This window comes from Lynx canadensis, chromosome A2 (assembly GCF_007474595.2).
Source record: "Lynx canadensis isolate LIC74 chromosome A2, mLynCan4.pri.v2, whole genome shotgun sequence".
NCBI lineage: Eukaryota > Metazoa > Chordata > Mammalia > Carnivora > Felidae > Lynx > Lynx canadensis.
Genome location: NC_044304.2, coordinates 116,373,275 through 116,381,221, shown reverse-complemented (window position 1 = coordinate 116,381,221; position 7,947 = coordinate 116,373,275). Strand labels below are relative to the sequence as shown.

General features: G+C 46.0%; 1 protein-coding gene across 1 annotated transcript in view; it reads left to right on the top strand.

Moving 5' to 3' along the window:
* Positions 1 to 3,969: 3,969 nt before the first annotated feature.
* The window catches only part of GSDME (gasdermin E), a 67,074-nt gene continuing 63,096 nt past the window's right edge, over positions 3,970 to 7,947 (top strand). Inside the window, exon 1 of the mRNA XM_030308109.1 lies at positions 3,970 to 4,036. The gene's annotated coding sequence lies outside the window, so the exon portion shown is untranslated. The remainder of the gene's footprint in view (positions 4,037 to 7,947) is intronic.

The window sequence follows — 7,947 nt, the reverse complement described above, 5'->3', positions numbered from 1 at the left end:
CATTCTGACCTGCAAAATCCTGAGATGTGATAAAATGGTGGTTGTTTCAAGTCATTAAGTTTTATGGTAGTTTGTCATGCAGTAAATTATAATTTGAACAACAAATTATTTCATTCATTTGTCCAATAATATTTGCATTGAGACTTCAAATTTTGATAATTTTGATTGGTTACTTGCCGGCCACCAAGTAAGTTTCACTTTTCTCCTGTCTGTATCTATACCTTGCAATTGAACAAGAGATGGTTGAGACCCTAAAAGAAACAGGCTGTTAATTCTGGGCCATATTCAACCTTCCATAAAGCTTTTTATTTTAAAGCAGTAATTGGTAATATGCGTTGGCATTACAGTTTCCAGTGAAAACACTTTTGGGATTCAGGGAGAAAATTGGTTTAAAAATACATGTCAATGTATGCCAAGTTTTTTTGTTAATTTATGTTAGTAGCTATGCTTTCCTCTGGGAAGCAGTCAATATGGTAAAAGACAAAATTATACATAGGTGAAAAATTTTAGACTCAATTTAAAAGTGGCGTTAACTAGAAAGTAATCAATAAAGAAAAGGAAACTAACTTTTATTGATGGATTCCTATGTGCTGAGTGCTTTTTACAGATTTTCTCTTTTAATCTCATGACAATACTGTAAATAATTTTTTAAACAGGAAGTTGAAAATTTGCCTAAGGTCACTCAGTTGGTAAGTAGTAGGCTAGGTTTCACCCAGATCTGTCTGATCCAAAGCCTGTGTGTGTTCTTTCTCTTCCATAGTGACTATTGATCTAAGAGAGTCCAGGTTTCTCCAAAAGCGGCTCCCAAAGAACTAGAAATAGTTATGGCAGCCATGCAGACCTAGCTCATTAATAGGTTTGTTTATTTATTTATTTATTTATTTATTTATTTTAATGTAATTTATTGACAAAATGGTTTCCATACAACAGCCAGTGCTCATCCCAACAGGTGCCCTCCTCAATGCCCATCACCCACTTTCCCCTCTCCCCCACTCCCCATCAACCCTCAGTTTGTTCTCAGTATCCAAGAGTCTCTTATGGTTTGCTTCCCTCCCTCTCTGTAACTTTTTTTTCCTTCCCCTTCCCCTCCCTCATGGTCTTCTGTTAAATTTTTCAAGATCACATGTGGTTTCTATATACAATGGAATACTACTTGGCAATGAGAAACAATGAAATCTGGCCATTTGCAGCAACGTGGATGGAACTGGAAGGTATTGCGCTAAGTGAAATAAGTCAGTCAGAGGAAGACAGATACCATATGTTTTCATTAATATGTTCATGTATACAATACACCCCATTAATGAGTTTTATCAATGTAAAAGTATGTCAAATCAACATATTGTATACCTTAAATAGACACAATGTTATATGTCAGGTATATCTGAATTACAAAAAGAAACTCAGATGGTATTAAATGATCTGGACGTAAATCTTGGCTCTGTTTCTTCTCAGCTAGGTGAGCTTCCTGGCTAGTGCCTCAGTGATCTCATTTGTAACTTGGACTCCCAACCAATTGCTGTGAGGATTAGATGAGTCAGTCAATGCATACAATGAACTCAGAACCATGCTTTGTGATAGTAACTAGAGAGCGCCATATAAATGTTTTTTAAATTTTTTTTAATGTTCATTTCTGAGAGAGAGACACACACAGAGAGAGAGAGAGAAAGAGAGAGAGAGAGAGAGAGAGAGAGAGAGAGCAAGCAGGGGAGGGGCAGGGAGAAAAAGAAGGAGACACAAAATCCGAAGCAAGTCACAGGCTCTGAGCTGTCAGCACAGAGCCCGACACGGGACTCGAATTCACAAACCATGAGATCATGGCCTGAGCAGAAGTCAGCTGCTTAACTGACTGAGCCACCCAGGCGCCCCTAGAGAGCATCATGTAAATGTTAGCAGCTAATATTATTACAGGCCTCATGCATTATAACTGAAAGGCAATGAATAGGAGTGAAATAATTTGAAGCCCCTAAGAAACTGATGCAACAGAAAGCTCATGCACTCTCAGTTATAAGTGGTAACCTATCTAGAAGGAGCTGGCGCTCCGTGGGGACTTCATGAACATGCTGTTTATAAGGATATTCTTAAGGTGAAGGGCCTAGGTGTGATAACAAGCCAGAGTCACCACCATATAATGTTATGAACACACAGAAGCAATAACATGGATGACAAGTCTGTCAGCAGGGCCCCCACAGTGATTCTTTTTTTCTTCCCATACCTATTAGTTTGGCAAGACAGGATCATCTGTCTCAACCATTTCTATTCACTCATTCATTCAACCATCATTAATGGTGCACCTATCTTGTGCCAGGCACCTCACGGATGGGTATGACCCCGTAGTCTAGTTGGAAAAACAAACAAAAGGATGTGTTAATTAATTTAACAAATACTGACTACCTACTATGCATCAGGTGTGTGCTAGGTGCAGGGTATAGTGAGCAAAACAGACAAAAGTCTATAGCCTCAGAGAACTGACATTCTAAGGAAGAGAAAGATAGTACATGAAATAAGTAGGATGTATATTGCCTATCAGATGGTGATCAGTGCAAAGGAGAAAGATATGGCAGATGGGGCGCCTAGGTGGCTCAGTTGGTGAAGCCTTTGACTTCAGCTCAGGCCCTGTCCCGCTCTGTGGTGACAGCTCAGAGCTTGGAGCCTGTGTCTCCCTCTCTCTCTGCCCCTCCCCCACTCGTTCTCTCGCTCTCTCTCTCATAAATAAACTTAAAAAGATTAAAAAAAAAAAGTGGGGCGCCTGGGTGGCTCAGTCAGTTAAGCATCCGACTTCAGCTCAGGTCACGATCTCGCAGTCCGTGAGTTCGAGCCCCCCATCGGGCTCTGGGCTGATGGCTCAGAGCCTGGAGCCTGCTTCGGATTCTGTGTCTCCCTCTCTCTCTGCCCCTCCCCCGTTCATGCTCTGTCTCTGTCTCAAAAAAATAAATAAACGTTAAAAAAATAAAAAAATAAAAAATAAAGCAGGCAAGGAACTAGGGAGTGTTCCTCTAAACTGATAAACTGCCCGTACTTTTGATTTGAAGAGTCAGGAGGGCTTTGCTGAGATAAGTACAAGGAGGTGGGGTAACTGCAGTCTAGGGATATGCTTAGAACATATGGGGGCCCCAGGGAAAACCCTGCCTCTTTCCCAGGCCTGTGGAAGGCAGGAACAAAACTCAACATTCCCGAATGCAAGTTCTCCGAGTACGAAATTTTGTTCTCATTCATTGTTCTCAGCCTGGCAGAGTACTGTTCAGAAAAGATCTGTAAATACTGACTGAAGGGATATAATGTTTAAGTCAGACAGTCTGCAAACAATTTTTGAGCACCAACTGTGCTCAGATTCCCTTGGTCACTGAGCACCTAGGGAGGGATGCTGGGCTCCGCCCTCAAGGAGCCTTGAATCTAGGTGCATGAATTCCTAGTAACGTCAGGACCCAGCGTGGGCACGGTCACACCACACAAAGCTGGACACTCCCAGGCGCGGACACCAGGGGCTCCCCACAGGGTACAGCAGCCTCAGATTTGCCGAGTGGAACGGTGAAGCCGCGGTGCCAGTCCGCACGCCACTGTTGGTGGCGAGGCCCGGCAGGCTTCAAACCCCTCGGGACCGAGGGCGGGCGATGAGGCCTCGGGGAGGAAAGCCGAGCACACTGCTCTGGTGCGCCCCAGGCCTCGGATCGCTAAGACCTGGCGGGGACTCCTGCCAAAGATGAGCCCCGGGGCGTCAGCGACCCGCCAGAGCGTAGTCACCCAAAGAGAGGGAACCGGCCGGCTCTGGGCCTTGGGCCGGTCTCGGGACACCGCCCGCCGTCCTCGCCCCGCCCCGGTTGCACCCGCCCCGCCCCGGCCCGGCCCGGCCTCCCTCGGCCCAGTTCCCCCGGTCCCGTCTGGCTGGCTGGCCGCGGCGCCGGAGAAGCTGCGGAGCAAAGGTCCCAGCGGCCCGCCCTCCCGCCGAGCCCCCGCCCCCAGCCCGCCCCGCTTGGCTAATTCGCCCGGGCAGGCTCGGGGCGCTGCGTGAGCGGCTGCGGGGATCGGGCGAAGCCGGCAGGTGAGTGCGGCGGCGCGGGCTCCGCTCCGGCTCTCGCCCCGGCGGGCGTTCGGCCCCGGGGAGCCGGATCCGCTGCTCCTGTCTATCGGGGACACTCCTCCCCGCTGTTGCTCCATTCCTGAGGGAGACCAGTCGGTCGGCTGCCCAGCGACTGGCCATCGGGACGCACTGCGTTCCACTCTCCCCCATTCCCGGGCCTCTCTCCCCCACTTCCCCGCTGCCTCTTTCTTCCCGGGCTGTTGCGAGGACTGGTACCTTGTGTCCCCTCGTCCCCACCCCGTTCACCATCCCTCTCCACTCCTTCATCCTTTGTCCTCCCGTTTCCCCCTGGATGTGCAAAGGCTTTCCCGGCTTGCGGGGCGTGTGTGCGGGAAAGGAAGGCTGGAGCACACGAGTTGAGTGTCTGGGCTTGAACGATTCCCGATCTGCCTGAAATTGGGCCCCAAGCTTGGAGAGAAGGCCAAGCCCCCCTGAATGTCGGGAGATGGGATGACCTCATTCACAGCTGCCCGCGTGGCTTCCCTAGGCCTCGAGGTGCGGACCCCCCTGGGCGCCCACTTCACATCTGCACCTGAGAGGCAACGAGGAGGGGGGGCTCCTACAAAGGCGTTTGTTGTAGAGTGTTTTGAAACACCACTCATCGAGGGGCGGCTCTGTTCTACAGGATGGGGAGAGGGATGGAGGTCTTGGGGTCGCAGCCCTCAAGACACAGACAGAGAATTAGAGTGGAATGAAAGAGGTGCTGTGAGGTCAGAGAAGCAGCTGAATACATGTAGTGTAAATTGATCATTGTCACAATCAACCACCAATGAGCTCTTCCTATTAAGGAAAACATCTGTGAGAAGTGGAGCCCAGGCAATTAGAGACTCGATCTGAGAAATATGGCCCAGGCTCCCAGCTGCTGTCCCATAGATCGCCCGCTTTAAGAGGAAGTTTGGCATTTTCCAGCAGTGTTTTTCTTTTTGTTCTCTTTGAACCCTCAAGGGGACCAGAGAGTTCTTCTCTGTTCTTAAGCCCTGTCTCTTCTGTTACCCACTCCACTTCCCAAAAGCCTTTTCTGTCTCACCCTCACTCCTTTTTCAAACTCACACCTGTCCTGTGACCATCATTTGTGTGTTTTTTTTTCTTTCACATACTGCTTTTTATTTTAGAAAGAAGCGATAGAGTACCTTGTCTTTAATTTGGCTTTTTATAAAATGAGCTCAGGTCCTGGGCTGTGAGCTGGGAGGATATAAAAAGATGACACCTCTGTTTTAATAGACTAAATTTTACTTTGTTATTTAGAAAACTAAAAATAATTCAAAATGTGCTGAAGTTGTTAACTATGAGACATGTACAGCAATGTCTCGTTTCCCTGGATAGTGAGGAAATAGCGTGTCCCATAACTGTGATTTTCACTTCCACTGTAACTGTAGTCTACCCTTTTGAGCACACTTTCTTATTTTATAAAATGAATCTTATTCATATTTTAGAAAATTAATCCTATCAAAGAAAAGAGCTGACTGAGGAAATCAGCAAAGCACGGTGGTCGATGGCTCAGGCTTGGGAGGCAGTTGGACCACCATTGGAATCTTGGCTTTGCACTGATTCTCTGTGTGACATTCAGCGTCCTCCACAGATCTCCAGGAATACACTTAGATTTGAAAGAGTTGGGTTTGTTGCTTGTTGCAGCGAGGACGTCCTCGCAGCTCAGGGAACCCTGGGGCATCTCAGTAAGTGGGTGTTAGAAAGGAGTTCTAGCATTCAGGCTTGTAGGTGGTTTGGGGGAGAGTTTAAGGAAACAGGACTGAGCTCTGGATTGGATGCTGTCAGGAAGAGGGAGAATTCTATGGAGTATCTTCACAGATCTTGTCTAAAATGAAAGAAGGCTGCAGTGAGGCTAGAGCTGTGCTTGGCCAAGAAGCAGCCGTTATTCGTTAGCCATGACTGGTGGTGGTGGTGGTGGCGGCGGCTGTTTGGTCATTTTTGTGGTTTGGACAGTATTCGCATTTTGAGGTCACACAAGATTACGAGGGGTCCTGTTTTTGTTCTAATTTATCATGACGTCACCCAGAGTGGTCTTGCCTGATGTTGCTGTGCTGAGGCACTGTTCGTGCTCAACAGGAGCATGCCGGGCCTGCACCTGGCCACCCCAGGGCTGGCTGATAGGACCAGGCCAGCTCCCCGGTGCCAGGGCTACTTTTTTTCTTTGTTTTATTCCCTCTTTCGTGATATGGACAAGCTGCTTAACATCTTCAAACTTGAGTTTCCATCTCTGCACAATGCCTATTCGGTGTTGTTTTGAAGATTCAATGAGGAAATGCATAGTGAGAATTTAGCCCAGTGCTGGCACAGCACAGGTACTCTACAGCTCCTCTCTTTATCTAGTGTATTTTGATGTTGAGGTTTCTTCCTCAGAACTACTCAGAACTTCCTCAAAACTAATCAGCCAGAGCTGCTCCAAAGAAGCATCCTTAACTGAGCATGAAGAAGAACTGGGTCCTTTCCAACTCAAAGATTTGATCATTCTGTCACTTGGAACCATTATGAATGGATGCTAATTATGTGTGTTCTAATCTCAGGCTATCATGACCTTGGCGCCTATTTTTCCTTTGCTCCCAGGAGCCAGTGGCCCCAGTTGGCCAGGTGCTTTTCTGATTTGGTATTGTCTTGGTTTCATAGTCTCTTCTTTCAAAATCTGTTGTCCAGGAGTCTGATTCAAACTTCCGTATCCTTACCACATTTGCTTTTGCTTTCTGAGTTCTAATTGTTTTGAGCTGGGTGAGTAAGGACCTTTTGCTAATGGAATTTATTTATTTTTTTAAGTTTTTATTGAAATTCCAGTTAACGTACAACATAATATTAGTTTCAGGTGTACAATTCAGCAATTCAACACTTCTATGCAATACCCCGTACTCCTCACAAGTGCATTCCTTAGTCCCCATCACCTATTTAACCCATCCCCCCACCCAGCTAATGAAATTCTTTTTTTCTTTTAAATGTTTATTTATTTTGAGAGAGAGACAGACAGACAGACAGACAGACACTCCCAAGCAGGCTCCTGGCTGCCAGTGCAGAGCCTAACGTGGGGCTCAAACTCACGAACCATGATATCATGACCTGAGCTGAAATCAAGAGTCAGATGCTTCACTGATTGAGCCACCCAGGTGTCCCATAGCTAATGGAATTCTTAAGGCCTTTTGTGAGAGCCAGGATCTGGGGTACAGCTGTGAAATGCAATGGGTTTTTAGGCCTTGAGCAATTTAAGCTAGATCTCTCATGAGGCCATTTTTGTCTCCTTTGTGATTGGAGCACACTGGAAATTTGAACCTGAATTCTGACTAATGTTGAATTGAGACCCTATTGTGCTTGTCTGTCAGGCAATGTGGGTTCTAGATCTGTCAGTTGGCTTCCAGGCATAGTATTTAATCTTTCCTGGCTAGACCGTTACTTTAGATATTTGAGAATGGTATGGCAGCTTATTGTTTCCACTGCCACATGATAAACTCGACTGTATTAAATTTCTATCCTGTGTTTTAGCTGGCCTATTATATAAAAAACTCCTAGGAATAAAGAAAAAAAATAGAAAATGGACCAAGGACACAAATGGTTAAGAAAAGGGAATACAAAAATCCTTTAAACAAAAGATGCTTGATTAAATTCATATTAAAATAACATATCCTAAGACTATACTGAGATATACTGTTTCTCACCTATGATACTGACAATAATATAAAAGTTTGAGAACTACTGCTGAGACTTTGATACCTTACTGGTGAGACTGCAAAATGGTACAGCCCCTAAAATTATAGATGTATTTACCCATACGTCTAGCAATCCCTCTTGTAGGAATCTTCCTTTGGATTCTCCTACCCATGTATGAAGAAGACATGTCCAAGAGTATTTAGTGTGGTATTCTTATGCTAAAAAAC